The sequence below is a fragment of the Chrysemys picta genome, chromosome 12, assembly GCF_011386835.1.
Source record: "Chrysemys picta bellii isolate R12L10 chromosome 12, ASM1138683v2, whole genome shotgun sequence".
Taxonomy (NCBI): domain Eukaryota; kingdom Metazoa; phylum Chordata; order Testudines; family Emydidae; genus Chrysemys; species Chrysemys picta.
The window spans coordinates 51,521,036-51,538,911 of NC_088802.1; the positions used below are offsets into that span (position 1 = coordinate 51,521,036).

Here is a 17,876-nt window from a genome sequence, read left to right on the forward strand (position 1 = left end):
GCTGTGGCTTGGTGGGGGGGGGGGGGGCTGTAACTGGGACAAAACAAAGTGCCGCAGCCCCCAGCGGTTTATTTCACGCTTGCAAAGGGCAAGGGGAGGGGGGGTGTCTCTGTTGCAAAGGGGTCGCGGCAGGGGAGGAGGGGGCTGCTCGCGCCACCCGTGCTAGGTGTCTCCTCCCGGCAGCGCGGCGGCCCCGCGCTCCCCGGGGAGAGGAAACCCTGGAAGCGCCTCCTCGCGCTCGGGTCCCCGGCGGGCGCGAGCCCGACCGCAGCAGCAGCAGCATCCTCCGGCTCGGTGGCGCGAGCGCGTCCCAGGTTCAAGCTCGTGCAGCTGCCACTGACTGGAGCTGGTCCGGGCAGAACAGGTTTCTGCCAGTTTGGGTGTGTGCGTGTGTGTGTGTGTGTGTGGCGGCGGCTGGGTGTGAGACTGACTCCCCGCCGGAAGCGGAGCGCTGCCTGCTGCAATGGGCCATGACGATGGCTGCAGGCGCCGGCGTTGCCTGGCAGAAGCATCCCCCCGAGGGAAGAGCCAAGCGCCTGGGGCGCCCCCGGAGTCAGCAGTGTGCAAGCGGCACCCCTGAACCTGCCGGAGCCGGCTCCGTTGGAGTTGGGTGGTGTTTTTCTGAATTGTGTGGGCAGGAAGGCTGGGGATGAACCACGCTCCTGCTGCTTCTCATTGTTCGGCAACAAACCCGGCCGTGCCCGATTGTTATGCAAATTTCCCCGCTTTGCTCCCTGACTCCCAATTCCGGGCTGGAAAAAAAAAAGATATTTTATTCGCCTGCCCGGGCCGAAACTACAATCATTCGCCTTCTGCGGCGGGGTGGGGGGGAGGTGGGGGTGTAAATCTTACTGCGTGGACGTGGAGAGTGGGTGATTTTGCTAATGCTGACGCGCTTTTAAGTGTGGAGGAACCGGAAGAGAAAGGGTTAACTTGTCACCCGTGCTGCGCTTAAGGGACTCGGTCTGTAGGCAGAGTCGCGTTTTATTTAGCGTGTAGCCAAAACGGATTGACGAATGGGAGCGATTCTTGGCTTTGTGGGGCGCTCAGGTCGTCCTGCAGCCTCCCATTCAGCCGCTCAAGTCCTGCACCGTTTTGGAGGGTCAGTGTTGCATCCTGTTTGTTTAGAGAAGGGCCCTTCTTCTCTGTGTGGAAAGGAGACAGAAGGGATAAGTGTGTAAAGCAAAGGAAGCAATGGGTCCCCCCCTCCACACACACACACACACACTGTTTGCAGCCTTAGGTACTGCTGGCATCCCACTAAAGCACTGCTTGCTTTGAGACAGCTGCAGCCAACATTTTCTTTAATTCCCAAATACACTTGGCATGTGCAGTTTAGAAAGACATGCACGACGGGACCCTATGGATCGTGCGTGTGACAGTGCAAAACAGCAGCCCCGGCCTGCCATAAGGCAGCAGAACTGGAGGAGGGAATGTGGTAAGCTGCTCTTTTAATAATAACGCTTAGCACCTGCAAGTGCTGCATCTTCCCAGGACTATACAGTCACTCATTAATTATTTTTAACCACTATTTTGGGTGGCCAACCGGAGCCTGAGAAGGAGCCAGAATTTACCAATGTACATTGCCAAAGAGCCACAGTAATGCGTCAGCAGCCCCCCAGCAGCTCCCCCCATTCCAACCTGCAGCGCCTCCTGCCCGCCAGCAGCCCCACCAATCAGTGCCTCCTGCTCTCTCCCCATGCCTCTCACCCACCCTGATCAGCTGTTACGTGGTACTCAGGAGGCTCTGGTGGGGAGGGGGGGAGAGCGAGGGCATGGCAGGCTCAGGAGAAGGGGTGGAGTGGGGGCAGGGCCTGGGGCAGAGCAGGGGGTTGAGCACTGAGCACTCACCTTCACATTGGAAAGTTAGCATCTATCGCTCCAGCCCTGGAGTCAGTGCCTATGCAAGGAGCTGCATATTAACCTATGAAGAGCCGCGTGCAGTTCCGGAGCCACAGGTTGGCCATCCCTGGACTATTTCCTTTCCTTTTTAGTGCCACAATAATGGTAGGTCTCTTTTTGCAGCCTTAACAAACAAACTAAAAGCCTGAGTGCGGATTTTGCTTTTAATCACTAGAAAAAATAGTTAATTGTCAATTGTTTTAAAGCTTTCCCTTGGTTTTCATGTAAAAAAAAAGTGATCTGGTCATAAAATAGGTAGGACAGCCCATCTTACAGATAGTATTGTTTGTTTGTTTGTTTGTTTGTGTTATTGTAGCTCTTTGGAGCCCTAGTCATGGAGCAAGACCCTGTTGTGCGAGGTGCTGTACAAACACAGAACAAACTGTCCCAAAGAGCTTAGCTGCTTTGAACTTTAAACAGGATGTGGACACAACGGAAACATGTTTGTTGGTCTCAGTCCAGTTGCCCAAAGAACCATCTGACACATGCACTGGTCATGAACTTAGATGATACCCTCAAAGCAGAGTCAAAAGGTTGAATGGACCATTGAGACTGAGACACATTGCTGGATATAACCCTCACCCTGCTACGGCCCAAACGTGGATACAGCGTGTGACAAAGACCCAAATGAAGAATGCAACAAAATTATCAATGTAAGAAACATAAAATGCCTCATGGTTCCTTCTGTGGAGCTGTAGCTCCCAAACTTTTTCATGCTGTGACCTCCTTTGGGCTCACGTCAGATAACGTGACCTCGAGGGGTCTGAGAGGTGATGGTGGGGTTTGAGAATTAAAGGCTTGAAAAACAGGTTCTGCCCCTGGCGGAGCGGGGGGTTTGCAGAGCGAGCCCACCTTGTGCTCACCTGGGAATGGTAGCTCCTGTCCCGCAGGGGCTGGCTGTGCGTGGGTCCCCATTCTGGGCATTGCAACCTGGTCCCTGCTGTGTGGGTTTGTGTCACAGCACCACGCAGCTTTGGCCTGGCCCCTCTAATTTGAGTGAGTGGCGTTGGGAGTCCGTGCACCATGAGCAAGGCCGTAACACCTGGAACAGGGAGTTGAGCCCAGCCAGCCCTGCAAGACAGAAGCCTCTTCAATGGGGACATATTCTGGCTTTCTTACATTTTCTTTTTTTTCCTCTTTTTTTAACATCTCGCCACCCCCTGGCACCCTTTTGCAACCCTTTCTAGGAGTCGCAACACACAGGTTGGGAAATGCTGCTGTAGAGTTATTACAAATAACTCTGTAACCTCAGCTCCACGGTTCTTTATTCCATAATTTTCAGAATGAAGTGAGGGGAAACCACATTTTTGTGGAATGAGGGTAACCTTGGGACTAAAATGTGAGACTTTCCTCCAAACCAGGATCATTGGCAGGTATGTTGCTGAGCCATATGACATGCACTGATTCTACTTATGTTGGTTCTACTTGTTCGGTGGCTAAACAGAATGCTTGAATCCTAGCAGCTGCCCGGTCTGGCATCTTGTGCCAGCATTCAGATTTTGCTTTCTAAGTTAACTTGGTTGATGATGTGATGAGCTTTCCTGACTCAAAAAGGTCCATTCTTTGGAGTCTGTCTCCAAAGAAGTTTGTGTTTCAGGCTGTTATTTAGCTTCTGGAAAAAGAACCTTTGGGGCTTGAAAAATTATTGGTAGCCCCAATTAAAAGAGTCACATTATGTACCTTTGTGAACCCATGGAGGTATTCGGTGCTTTGTTCTCTAAGTGCACCTACTGTGTACTTGATAAAATCAGATTCTGGTTCTTCTCTTTTTTTTAATTTCAACATCCCTCTACACACATGCATTGTTTGTGAACTTAAAGCAGGGCCCTTGTTCTGGATTCTTGAGCCTTGCACCATTAATCCTTGCGGTTTGTGTTTAAATTCACTGACTTTTGCCCACTTGTAACAGATTTAATTTTTTTATTAAAGCTAATGTTAAAAAAATCATATAATACATAGGTTGTCTGTACATCTGGGTCTAGTGCTTAGATTATCCACAAATACAAAGTTTGTTTTTAAAAGTCATATGATACATAGAGTACATAATCAGCAATAACCCAAATTTAGGTGAAGAGATTTAACAGTACAGTTTAGGTATTAGAATCTGAATACTCGGGTATCATTCTGAAAAGTGCACAGAGATTTGGTTGTGGAAAGCAAAATATATCAATGAGTGGAGATTGTCCCTCAGTAAATGAGAATTAGGTAGGTTGTCCCTTTAGAAAATACAATCCATGAGGAAAGTATTTCAGTGACTTTCCTGATTGCGCTTCTCATCAGAATGCCAGCTCATCCCTCCTGGTATTGCCGATGTCCAGTGATGTGTTCTATGTAGATGTCCCTCGACCACCTGATGATGTCCGACACCATGAGTTGCCGCATCAGCTGAGCGTAGCGTTGACCGATTCCGCATTCTCTCAGCTCTCACTCGTTACTGGGGTCCCATGCGCCCAAGGCTCCGACAGTCAGTCCGTGTGTCTGAACCTGGTAACTCTTAGCTCTCAAGGTTTCGGCCAGAGGGACGTATTTCTCCATCTTTCGAGTTTGGGCATCATGGAAGGCCGGGGTCCTGTTCTTGAAGGGCACTGTGACATCTACCATGATGATCTTCTTCCAGTCCTCATTGGTGATGACGATGACCGGTTGCAATTGGCTGTCGGTTCTGGGGATGGTGGAGTTTATGGCAACCTTCCCCAGGGGTGGCGGGATGGGTCTGGCCAGGCGATCTTGAATGGCGTTGGGTCGCAGCTGCCAGGCTCTGAAATGGGGCTTGCAGCTACACAGGACGTGGGGTAGGAATACTTCATTCAGACCACAATGGGGTATAAAACCATATCTTGTTTGCTCTGCTGTACTTATGGACTGTGGAAACTTGCCACATTGCCATGGTAATATAAAACTATAACACACAAATAACTCTGCCTAGTTCAAATGGGACTCAGAAGAACTTTAAGGAATCTGGTTTATAAACTTTCAAAAATTAGGAAATAAATCAAGATCTTTGTTCAGTTCTTAAGTCATTCTGCTCATTTCATCTCATATGGCATGTATAATTTCTCAGTGGGTAAAGCCCTCCGGAGTCCCTGTCACCCAGATCGGGGGTAGTAAATGATCTCTCTCACGCACACACACACACACATACACAGAGGTATATGTTATTGAGAAATAATCTTAGGCCTGGTCTACACTACGGGTTTAGGTCGACTTTAGCGGCGTTAAACCGAATTAAGCCTGGACACGTCCACACAACGAAGCCCTTTCTTTCGACTTAAAGGGTCCTTTAAACCGGTTTCTTTACACCACCTCTGACGAGGGGATTAGCGATAAAACCGGTCTTTGCGGGTCGGAATTGGGGTAGTGTGGACGGAATTCGACGTTATTGGCCTCCGGGAGCTATCCCACAGTGCTTCATTGTGACCGCTCTGGACAGCACTCTCAACTCAGATGCACTGACCAGGTAGACAGGAAAAGACCCGCGAAGGTTTGAATTTCATTTCCTGTTTGCCCAGCGTGGAGAGCACAGGTGACCCCGCAGAGCTCATCAGCACAGGTAACCGTGATGGAGTCCTCCCAGGATCGCAAAAGAGCTCCAGCATGGACCGAACGGGAGGTACGAGATCTGCTCGCCATATGGGGAGATGAAGCAGTGATAGCTGAACTCCGTAGCAGTAAAAGAAATGGAAAAGTATTAGAAAAGATCTCCAAGGCCATGAAGGACCGAGGCCATAACAGGGACACACAGCAGTGCCGCGTGAAAATTAAGGAGCTACGGCAAGCTTACCACAAAGCCAGAGAAGCAAACGGAAGGTCCGGGGCAGAGCCGCAAACTTGCCGCTACTACGCGGAGCTGCATGCGATCCTAGGGGGTGCAGCCACCACTACCCCAACCGTGTGCTATGACTCTCTCACTGGAGAAACACACAGGGAAGACGGTTCGGGGAACGAGGAGGATGATGACGATGGAGGTACTGTAGGTAGCTCACAGCAGCAAGGAAGCGGAGAAACCGGTTTCCCCAACAGCCAGGATATGTTTGTGACCCTGGACCTGGAACCAGTAACCCCCGAACTCACCCAAGACCCTCAGGGCACACAGGAGACCTCTGGTGAGTGTAACTTTGTAACTATTTGTAAACATTACAAAAAAAAAGCAAGCGTGTTTAATGATTACTTTGCCCTGGCAATCGCGGCCAGTACATCTACTGGAAAAGTCTGTTAACGTGTATGGGGATGGAGCGGAAATCCTCCAGGGACATCTCCAGAAAGCTCTCCTGGTTGAAATGGGGTGATTTTATTAAGGGGACATTCAGAGGCGCCCGTTCCTGCTCTTCTGACCAGAAATGTTCCCCGCTGTTAACCACGCGGTGGGGGGAGGGGTGAAGTGATCATCCCAGAGAATCGTGTGTGTGTGTGGGGCGGGGGGGTTTACTTGTGTTTGTGCCGCATGTTAACCGGGAAACCGCAGCCACTCCTTTTACATTGAAACCCCATTTTAAATGGACAACCCAATTCATCCTTGATATGGGAAATGCGCTGCTGTTTGCAACCTTTCCCGCATGTTAAGAAGGTTAAAAAAGCCAAAACACTGTGGCCTACGATGGCTGCCTGCAAGCCGAAATATGCGACCTTGTAATGAAAGAGTGTACCCATTGTTCTCTAAAATGTGTCTTTTTTAACCACCTCTCCCTTCTCCTCCGCCAGCTGCAAATGTTTCTCCTTCGCAGAGGCTCGTGAACATTAGAAAGAGAAAACGTAGGACGAGGGACGAGATGTTCACGGAGCTGCAGATGTCCGCCCAGGCTGATAGAGCACAGCAGAATGCGTGGAGGCAGTCAATGACGGAGATGAGAAAAGCCCAATATGAACGAGAGGAGAGGTGGCGGGCTGAATCGCGGGAAGAACAGAGCAAGTGGCGGGCTGAAGACGATAGGTGGCGTCAGCTTGCAGACAGACGGCAAGAGGCAATGCTCCGTCTGCTGGAGCATCAAACTGATATGCTCGAGCGTATGGTTGAGTTGCAGGAAAGGCAGCAGGAGCAGAGACCGCCGCTACAGCCCCTGTGTAACCAACAGCCCTCCTCCCCAAGTTCCATAGCCTCCTCACCCAGACGCCCAAGAACACGGTGGGGGGGCCTCCGTCCACCCAGTCACTCCACCCCAGATGATCGCCCAAGCATCAGAAGGCTGGCCTTCAATAAGAGTTAAAGTTTTAAAATGCAGTGTGTCCTTTTCCATCCCTCCTCCCCCACCCATCCCAGGCTACCTTGGCAATTATCCCCCTACCTCTGTAAGGAACTAATAAAGAATGCATGAATGTTAAAAAAAAATGACTTTATTGCCTCTGCAAGCGGGAGGGGAGGGTGGGGTGGGGTGGTTGGTTTACAGGGAAGTAGAGTGAACCGGGTCGGTGGGGGGGGTTTGGAGGGTTCATCAAGGAGAAACAAACAGAAGTTTCACACAGTAGCCTGGCCAGTCACAAAACTCGTTTTCAAAGCTTCTCTGATGCGCACCGCGCCCTGCTGTGCTCCTCTAACCGCCCTGGTGTCTGGCTGCGCGTAATCAGCGGCCAGGCGAGTTGCCTCAACCTCCCACCCCGCCATAAAGGTCTCCCCCTTACTCTCACAGATATTGTGGAGCGCACAGCAAGTAGCAATAACAATGGGGATATTCTTTTCGCTGAGGTCTGAGCGAGTCAGTAAGCTGCGCCAGCGCGCTTTTAAACGTCCAAATGCACATTCCACCACCATTCGGCACTTGCTCAGCCTGTAGTTGAACAGGTCCTGACTCCTGTCCAGGCTGCCTGTGTACGGCTTCATGAGCCATGGCATTAAGGGGTAGGCTGGGTCCCCAAGGATCACGATAGGCATTTCAACATCCCCAATGGTCACTTTCTGGTCCGGGAAGAAAGTCCCTTCCTCCAGCTTTCGAAACAGAGCAGAGTTCCTGAAGACGCGAGCATCATGTACCTTTCCCGGCCATCCCACGTTGATGTTGGTGAAACGTCCCTTGTGATCCACCAGGGCTTGCAGCAGCATTGAAAAGTACCCCTTGCGGTTTATGTAGTCGGTGGCTTGGTGCTCCGGTGACAAGATAGGGATATGGGTTCCGTCTATGGCCCCGCCACAGTTTGGGAATCCCATTTCAGCAAAACCATCCACTATTGACTGCACGTTGCCCAGAGTCACTACCCTTGCTATCACCAGGTCTTTCATTGCCCTGGCAAATTGGATCACAGCAGCCCCCACTGTAGATTTGCCCACTCCAAATTGATTCCCGACTGACCGGTAGCTGTCTGGCGTTGCAAGCTTCCACAGGGCTATCGCCACTCGCTTCTCAACTGTGAGGGCTGCTCTCATCTTGGTATCCTGGCGTTTCAGGGCAGGGGACAGCAAGTCACAAAGTTCCATGAAAGTGCCCTTACGCATGCGAAAGTTTCGCAGCCACTGGGAATCGTCCCATACCTGCAGCACGATGCGGTCCCACCAGTCTGTGCTTGTTTCCCGGGCCCAGAATCGGCGTTCCACGGCATCAACCTGCCCCAGTGACACCATGATTTCCACATTGCTGGTGCCTGTGCCTTGTGAGAGGTCTATGTCCATGTCAATTTCCTCATCACTCTCGTCGCCGCGCTGCAATCGCCTCCTCGCCTGGTCCGGGTTTCGCCTTGGCATGTCCTGGCTCTGCATATACTCCAGGACAATGCGCGTGGTGTTCATAGTGCTCATAATTGCCGCGGTGATCTGAGCGGGCTCCATGATCCCAGTGCTAGCTATGGCGCCTGGTCAGAAAAAAGGCGCGAAAGTAGTATCTGATGGACCAGGAGAAGGAGGGAGGGCGGGAGGGAGGGAGGGCCGAGTGACGACATGGCGTACAGGTACAGGAACAGGGAGAAACACAAACAACTGTCACACAGAATGGTCCCCCCAAAGATTAAAATGAAAACCCTGGGCTTAGCAGGCCATTGATTTCACGGAGGAAGGGGAAGCATATGAATACAGAACAAATCTATTTTTTACATCTTAAGGTGGCAGCCGACGGTGCAGCATGAGTGACAGCCATACCAGTACGACGATGACGGATACCAATCATAAAATACCATCATCTGCCAAAAGGCAAGGGGCTGCTGCTGTGTAGCAATGCAGCCCCACGTCTGCCAGCCCCACGTCCGCCAGCACCCAGCATCGCCCTCGGCCTCTTCTGGGTGCTTAGCAGACAATACTGGGCAATTGGCAGAAAATAGTATATTACGACTGGTAGCCATCATCATCGAAACAGTAGCATGTCTGCCCAGGTGGCCATGATTGACAGCCACACCAATACGATGACGACGGATACCAGTCATAATATACCATCGCCTGGCAAGGGGCTGGTGCAATGCAGCCCTACGGCTGCCAGCCCCATGGCTATCACTCATGCTACACCGTCTACCGCCAAAAGGCAGTTAGCAGCTGCTGCTGTGTAGCAATGCAGTCCCACGTCTGCCAGCACCCAGAGGACATATGGTGACGGTGAGCTCAGCTGAGCTGAGCGGGCTCCATGCTTGCCGTGATATGTTGTCTGCACAGGTAACCCAGGTAAAAAGGCGCGAATCTATTGTCTGCGTTGCTGTGACGAGGGGGGAGGGGCCTGACGACATGTACCCAGAACCGCCCGCGACACTGTTTTGCATCATCCGGGCATTGGGATCTCAACCCAGAATTCAAAGAAAAGGCGCGAACCGCTTCTCGGCTCTCTGAGCTGTGGCGCAAACGTAGTATCTGACGGACTAGGGGAAGGAGGGAGGGGGGCCGAGTGACGACATGGCGTACAGGCACAGGGAATTAAAATCAAGAACGGTGGCTGTGCATCAGGGAGAAACACAAACAACTGTCACACAGAATGTTCCCCCCAAAGATTAAACTGAAAACCCTGGGCTTAGCAGGCCGTTGATTTGACGGAGGGAGGGGGAAGCAAATGAATACAGAGCAAATCTATTTTTTACATCTTAAGACGACGGTGCAGCGTGACTGATAGCCCTCGGCATCTTTCTGGGTGCTTGGCAGCAAATACGGGGCGGCGTATGACGATGGTCTTCAGGCCTATTGCACAATCGGCTGCTCGGGGAAGACTCTGCTAATGTGCGATGACCCGACTTGTAATAGGACGGCTAATAGTCGTAATACACCATTTACTGCCAAAAGGCAAGCCCCACGGCTGCCAGCACCCAGATCGCCGATGAAGGCTACCAGTCTACTGCACCGTCTACCGCCAAAAGGCAGTTAGCAGCTGCTGCTGTGCAGCAATGCAGTCCCACGTCTGCCGACACCCAGAGGACATATGGTGACGGTGAGCTCAGCTGAGCGGGCTCCATGTTGTCTGCACAGGTAACTCAGGTAACCCAGGTAAAGAGGCGCGAATCTATTGTCTGCCGTTGCTGTGACGGGGGAGGGAGGGGCCTGACGACATGTACCCAGAACCGCCCGCGACACTGTTTTGCATCATCCGGGCATTGGGATCTCAACCCAGAATTCAAAGGGGCGGCGGAGACTGCGGGAACTGTGGGATAGCTGTGGGATAGCTACCCATAGTGCAATGCTCTGGAAGTCGACGCTAGCCTTGTACTGTGGACGCGGTCCGCCGACTAGAGCACCTAGAGCATTTTATTGTGTGGACACACACAATCGGCTGTATACAACCGATTTCAATAAAACCGGCTTCTATAAATTCGAACTAATTTCGTAGTGTAGACGTACCCTTAGCCTTCTTTAACTTCAGTTGGCAACTCAGGGAACTCCCCTTAACTTTCAATTGGCAACTAACTCTCATTGACTTCAAAGAGCATAGCCTCTGAAGACATCAGCATATGTCCCATCCTCTGTAATTCCGCTTTACTAAAAACCTTTGTGTGAAAAGGACCTTTCTGAAGAGTTCATGGCCCTATCCTCCACCCATTCACCCTGTTGGTTACAGTGCAAGTAGTTTTGAGGCAGTGGAAAAGATGTGTGGCTCCAGATGAGAAAATAACATGCTAGTGTTCTTAGAATAAAGAACAAAGAAAGAATATAGGGCTACCACCTTTCCTTTGGGCAAAGCTTGAATGTAGCCCTGTCCTTGTCTGGCCTCTCGGTTGATTGAACTCTTCCTTGCTCATCCATCTGTCCTTTTCCACACATGTCTGCCTTCCTCCTCGCCCCCCCATTTCTGCTCGTTTCCTTTGCTCTCCTTGATACTTTTCCTCCCACTTTATTTTGCAGAGTGTTATTCATGCAACTGTCCACACTTTGCAGGTTGTTGTATACTGTGTATTTGTAGCCGTGTCAGTCCCTCTCACCAACTGGAGGTGCTCCAATAAAAGATTATTGCCTCACCCTCCTTGTCTCACACTTCACGGAGGGCAATGAGGGAAATCAAGGAGGCATTGGCAAGGGAGATGTGCAGTTTTGGGTGAGGTCTGAGGATGATGGAGAGAAGGAAGGCTGTACCAGATTGCAGCAGCTGTAGCGGGGCAGGCTCTTGCACCAGCTGTGGTGAGAGATGGTGCACAATGTGATGTAGGAGAAACAGGAAGGGGAGGCGAGAGAGAGAGGTGGTCTTTTGAGCAGGCTGGAGAAGCTTCTTGGGTAATTTTGAAGGCAGGTGAGCAAATAAAATGAATTGGATGCTGACGTGGCCGGGGAGGCAGTTGAGTTGTTTGGAGATGGGGGTGTTGCGGGAAGGTGGGCAACAGCGTTCAGCACTGGCTGGTGAAAGGGCAGTTCATTTACGACCGTGAGGTGTCTTTGGCTCCTAGTCCTTCCTCCCCTGGTTCATCCCACCCAACCCAGCTCCTCCTCTCCACTCTGAATTCCCTCCCGGGGATCCTCTAATTCCCCCTGTGGCGGGGAGCGCTCCTACCGCGTCACCAGTTCAGCACCTCACTCTACGGCTTGCCCATGTGCTTCAGGCCAGTCAAAGGGCCTGCTCAGCCCCAGGGTTCCCACACAATGGCTTGGAAACCAGGGGACTCGGGCTAAGGTATACACGCTACCTCTCTGATTTAAACTTCCTTTGGGGCTACTGACCCACATTCGCGCCACATGTGCTCTGCGGTCTGAGGTTTAGTAGTGGAGATGGTCAGTCGCTGAGGCCTTTGGGACTGACATCGGGGGACTCACCGAGCAGGTTCAGAAAAGCCTCTCTCTGTGCTTTAAACGGGCAGATTCTTCCATAGCTGGCTGATCAGGTGCCCAGTTCAAAGGGGTCACGTTGTCGGGTTGTTGGGTTCTGGCTGATAGCTCCATTCTCCAGGCCAGTCTGGAATTGTGTAGAGATTAGCTCACCGTGGCCCAAAGACTCATTCTCTCCAGAGCAGACTGGAGACAATTTAACGGATACAATTTTCTATACAGGTAAAAAAATAAAGACCATACAGACATTTCCTGCTCTCCCCTCTGGCTATGCTCAACCTGCTTGGATTTACTTTACGGTGGGCATTAATTAGTCACATCACAGCATAGCTTCTCTTCTGAGGGGGGGATACTTGAAATGACCCCACTATTAAAATAGTGTTCAAGAACCATTTATTGCAGTGTAGGCCTGGGCAAATCTCTGCTTTGTGGGCGGCATTTCTCTCTCCTAGTAGAAACTGAAGGATAGAAACATAAAGACATCTTTATAATTTCCGCCTTTTTAAAGCCTTCTGATGCCTTGCCACTGAATTGTGCAGGGATGGACAAGCTCAGCAGTGACTTTAGGCTTCCATACATTCAGCGTGTTACGGTGGCAACCGTACAGCGGCCGCCCCATGTGCTTAAACATGCAGTCTTCAGATATGCAACCTCTGGCAGGCTGGTGTGCAAACATCCGGCATATGGCAGTTAAAGAAAGAATTATGTTCAAACAATGCGGAGTGACGTATTTTTAGATAGTCAAGGAAATCTCAAGCTCGGACAGCCAGCTGCAGCACCCAGAATTCAGTAACTGTCCTGGTCTCGTTTTGAAGAGAGTGGAGTTTCGGTCCTCCGGAAGTCCTGCAGTGGTTCTTAGGAGTCACTGTGGCAGGTGAATTTGCTGCTGGGTTGTAGAGGGGAGGGATAGCTGAGTGGTTTGAGCATTGGCCTGCTAAACCCAGGGTTGTGAGTTTACTCCTTGAGGGGGCCACTTAGGGATTGGGGCAAAATCAGTACTTGGTTCTGCTAGTGAAGGCAGGGGGCTGGACTCAATTACCTGTCCCTTCCAGTTCTAGGAGATAGAATATCTTTATTTATTTTGAACTGGCGAGACACCCCTCCCCTCTCTTGCCTCTGAACAATTGTTTTCTCAGCCAGGGGCTCTGATTCAACAAAGCACATAAGCATGTGCTTGAGTGTACCCAATCTACTAAGCAAAGCACTGAAGCCCGTGCTTAAATCCCATTGAAGTCAATGGGAAAAGCACATGCTATAGTACTTTGCTGAATATGGAGTTTGCATGACTCGTTGTTGGTCAGGATGACAGGGCAGGGAAAACTTGGCATAGCTTATCTGCCACGTGGGCAGGTCTAGGTTTCTTTGTACTTTGTTCCACATCTCCGTTAATGGCCTTTGAGGCTTTATGTGCTCTGCAACTGGGAGCAAGTCTCCCATCTGGGGTGGATAGACACGTGCTAGCTCCGCTCAAGCTAGTGCACTAAAAATAGCAGTGTGGACTTTGTGTCATGGGCTGGCTGCCTGAGAACATCCCCAGAGGGCTCTGAACTCGGGTGGCTAGCTCCCGCTGCCACCTGTGCCACAACGGCCACATGACTATTTTGAGCTCGCTAGCTCCATCATAGCTAGTGCCTTTCTGCCTACCGCAGCTATGGGCATGTTCCCAGCTGCAGTGTAGACATACCCTAAGAGCTCAGAGGATCAAGCAATTTGATCAGACACTAATGCACAGACGTAGGCCTCAAATGACCTTTTCCTTTTCAATTAGAGAGAAGACAGTGTTCTTTGAAAATGGTTCGGATTGCTTGTGTTAGCCACGTTATACCCGCTTACCTCCCTACAATAAATCGAAACATCCGGCCAAAGTTCAGGCTCCCTCTCGGATGGCGGGAGGCGCAGTTAGTTTGGTCAGGCAGGGGTGTGGCATTGTATTATTGTGGTAGGTCACTCATGCTAGAGATGTGCCAGGCAAAGCCGTAAGCTCTTTTATTAGCAGGAAGTATCCAACCAGCAGGGTTTGTTTTTCATATATACCATTTTAAAAGATACCTTGCTTGGGCATTTTCAGCTAGGAGTGCCGGCGCACGTTTTGCACCCTTATGGCACAAAAGGACACTTTTTCACAGGCTGTTACTCTGAAATGAAGATTAGGCTCTTTCTCATGATGGTCAGTTTTACTTTGCTTGCTTACCTTACTGTGCTATTAGACTGGGAAGACTGGTGTGCATGTGGCGAGGATGTAATGTGCATGGAGAGTTTCTGCAAAGCAGGTAGACAGCATGGCCCCCATCCTACAAGTTACTCTATGCAGATCGAGCGGTAACAGAGTCCCGCACTGGGCCTCACTAGGCCCATTGATGTGAATGGCGAGCATATACGGGTGCTGGGTCCTCGTGTATGGAGTGACCTGCAGGATCAGGTCCTAAGATCCTAGAAGTTTGAGATGGTAAATACGAGACTATTGAATGGACAAGGCAAGATACAGTGCCCCGATAGAGGATGGATCCATTTAAACTGATAGCATACTTGATCTCATTCTGAAGGCTGAGAAGATGTGAGTTGTTTGGAGGCCAGGAAAAATGTCAGAGGTCAAGGTGATGAGCTATTGCTTCTGGGATGGGGGAGCATAGCCTGGCTGCAGCCTTCTGGGTCAGCTGGGGCTGGATAAATCAGGGGCCCAACTGACCTTTCCCTCAACTGAATCTAAAGCTGAAAAAGTTTAGGTAAGGGGCATCCTCCTTGCTCCTCCCACTCCGTCTCCTTGACCTCAAACAGGATCTCCACACTTTGCTCCATAACATCCCCTTTCCATCATGATGACTTCTCCCAGGAGGCTTCCTGGCCTCTTTCCCTTTCAGAGCCACTCCATCAGACACTCCTCTACACCCCCAGACTGCAGGGATTGGAAATAATGGGGTCTCAGTCTGTCTGCATCTTCTGAATAGCCTTGCTTTGTGTGTCAAATCAGAATGTCAGTGTGATTTGTTTTCTGGTGTTTTTAGTAGGGCTTTCTGAACAGCTTTGAACAAACTACATTTCTTGGTTCAGTCCTTTTACAATAGTATCAGTGTGCTCTTCCCCTCTGATGAGTACAGGCACTGTTTCCAATAAGGACTCAAATATAGTTTAAGAATTGGGTATGGTAGAAGAGGCGAATTGCGAGTGTGACCAAGTTTCCCATGGACTTTTAAAAAAGTGGTTACAAAATCCTCAAGCTATCTAAAAAAAACGCCCATTTAAAAAAACCTGACTGTAGCAGTTTTGAAGGGTGTTAGAACCTGCATTGGAGACCAGAGCCTTCTGTCCGTAGAACAGGTCTATCCACAGCAGCCTTGGTGTCAACTTCCCCCAGCACTGAGCTGCCAATGTGCCACCCTGCTCTGTAGGGAACACCCTTGGAAGGGACCATGGGTGAAAGGGGAGTCAAGAAGGGACAGGATTCCGCTGTCAGCTGCTTCCGTGTAAATCTAGAGTCACTGTACTTAAGTTAGTGGAATACTCCACATTTACGCCAGTGTAAACGAGATCAGAACCAGTTGTTTTTTTGTGTAGTGGACACTTGCCCATTATTGGGAATTGGAAGAGGGACACCAGCTTATTTCATCTCGACCCACAACCAGCCTGCACAGGCTAATAACTTTCAGTCGCTGCTGCTTTGAACCCCAATCTTCCAAACACGTAGGCCAGGTTTACACTAGATACTTTTCCCGGGATAATTATGTCGATTAGGATGTGATTCTCTACAGCGTTTGTAAAATGGCAAAAAACTCTAGTGTAGATACAGTAATACTGACAAAAAAAGTCCTTTTGCTGGGATAGCTTATTTTGTTTGGGAAATGGCATAAGCTGTATTGGCAAAAGAATTTTTCTGCTGGTATGAGCTGTGTCTCCACTAGGAGGGTTTGCTAGTACAATACAGTACCAGCGTAGCTATACCAGCAAAGCCTTTCTAGTGTAGACATGTTTCTGGGGTCACGGGATTACATGAGAATGTCAGCTTTTTTTTTTTTTTTTTTTTTAAATAAAAGCATAAGTCTCTAGCCCTCGTCACCTTTGTCCAGCTTGTCCTTGTCCATCCCTCCACGAATGCAAGTCGACACCACACCATTCTATTTCATTGCGAGCATGTTCTTTCCATTTTTGGCCAAAGAGTTTTATCATGAGACCGGCCCAGCGCATTTTCGGTCTGCCCAGCGGTCGCTTGTGGTCTCTGGGGATCCAGTCACTGATGCGGGTTGTCCACTTATTGTCTTGCCTGCAGACTACATGACCTGTCCATCTCTGCTTTGCGTCGTACATTGCCTGAACTACATCCGTCACCTCTGTATGCCTTCTGATCTCATTCGGTATATGATCACGGAGCGTTGGTGTGGGGGTGAACGGGGTTTGACAGCGAAATACGGTGGAGCATATGCTCTGGCAGGTTTTACCAAGCCGAGAAGGTGTCAAGCTAGCATCCAGGGTACTACGGAGTCCGACTGTACCTCTTTTACTCTAAGGCAGCCCGGCCAAAGTGGAGGGGTACCGCAGCTACAGGGCACAAGGGCTGGCACCCCAAATGCACTGCAGCAAAATTCTCCTGCCAAACAAGCCACATAAAAGCAGAATAAACCGGGAAACCAAGCACAGACTCATGCGTTGGCCTGACCATCGCTCACAACCTGGGGTAGCACAGGACAAAAAACAGAAAATGGCTAAAAGAATAGTCCAACAATTTGTTGCAAGTCACAACACAAGCCTAGCCCTCACGCTTGTGGAAAAAGCTTGAAAAAGTGATCCCTAAAAGCTCAAAATCCAGAAAGCAAATAACAAGAACCCCTTCTCCCCATTTATTAACTTTTAAAATCTTGTGATTTCAAAGCCCGTCTCAAGATTCTGGAACGCTTGGTGTTGGCAAATTTGCACTTGGAGGTTACGCCATGGGGAACTGTTCATGATAGCAAATGCGACACCTGATAGTGTTTGCTGGATCCATCCCTTGGGCAGGATTGGAACCAGAGTCATCTTATGAAAAGATTATAAGAATTGGTTTAATTTATTCTGGGAATATTTTTTTTCAATGAAAGTTGGCAAACTTTATGGGATGTTTCTCTATGTACACAAGGCAATATTTAAAGAGCTCTGCAGTGTACGGCAGCCTACAAGCAGCTTTCACCTGAGAAAAGAAAGTATCCTATCCCTACTTATTTCAGAGGTTTCCCTTTTCATTAGGAGAAAAAAAAGTACTAACTAAAACAACCAATCCAGCATTGAACTTTCATCAATGGAGAAACTTTCATCATCGGAGAAACGTTCATCAACGGAGCCCTGCAGGAAACAATTTGGGCTCATTCATTCAAAACCTTCTTTCTGAAGGAATTCTGCCCCCATAAGTCTGTTTCACTACAATGGGAATTCTGTCTGGAAACGAAGGAAATTTAGTACCAATCTAATCTAGCTCTCTGTCTGATATAGGTTCTTTTTGGTAGTGTAATACATGAGGGAATGACTGTGGTTTTGTGGTTAATGCACACAAATGGAAGTCAGGACTCCTGAGGTCTATTCTTGGCTCAGGCAGTGGCTTGTGTGTGATCCTGGACAAATCACTTAGACTGTCTGTGCATCTGGAGGGCTGTTCTGTACCTCACACACTTCATTAGTGAATGTCTGTAAAGAGCTTTGAGAGCCTCAGATGAAAGGTGTTAAATAACTTCACAAGGTTATATTTATTATGATGATTTTTTATTACAAGTGAGAAGACTAAAGAAAGATGCTGATCTGAACTGAAGCCCTAAGACTTTTAAAACTTAATAATGAATTTGACTGGGAAATTATGACTTATTTCCCACTGCCA

General features: G+C 49.6%; 1 protein-coding gene across 18 annotated transcripts in view; it reads left to right on the forward strand.

Moving 5' to 3' along the window:
• ARSG (arylsulfatase G) overlaps positions 1-17,876 on the forward strand; it is a 94,345-nt gene that overhangs the window by 18,609 nt on the left and 57,860 nt on the right. The window contains exons 1-2 of one of the 18 annotated variants that reach the window (XM_042840984.2): positions 1,238-1,438; positions 2,219-2,555. The exons of 12 other annotated variants lie outside the window; for them this stretch is intronic. The gene's annotated coding sequence lies outside the window, so the exon portion shown is untranslated. Of the gene's footprint in view, positions 1-193; positions 381-1,237; positions 2,008-2,218; positions 2,556-17,876 lie in introns of those variants that run through there. 5 more of the 18 variants (XM_065563690.1, XM_065563693.1, XM_065563688.1 and 2 more) reach the window with 5 other exon arrangements.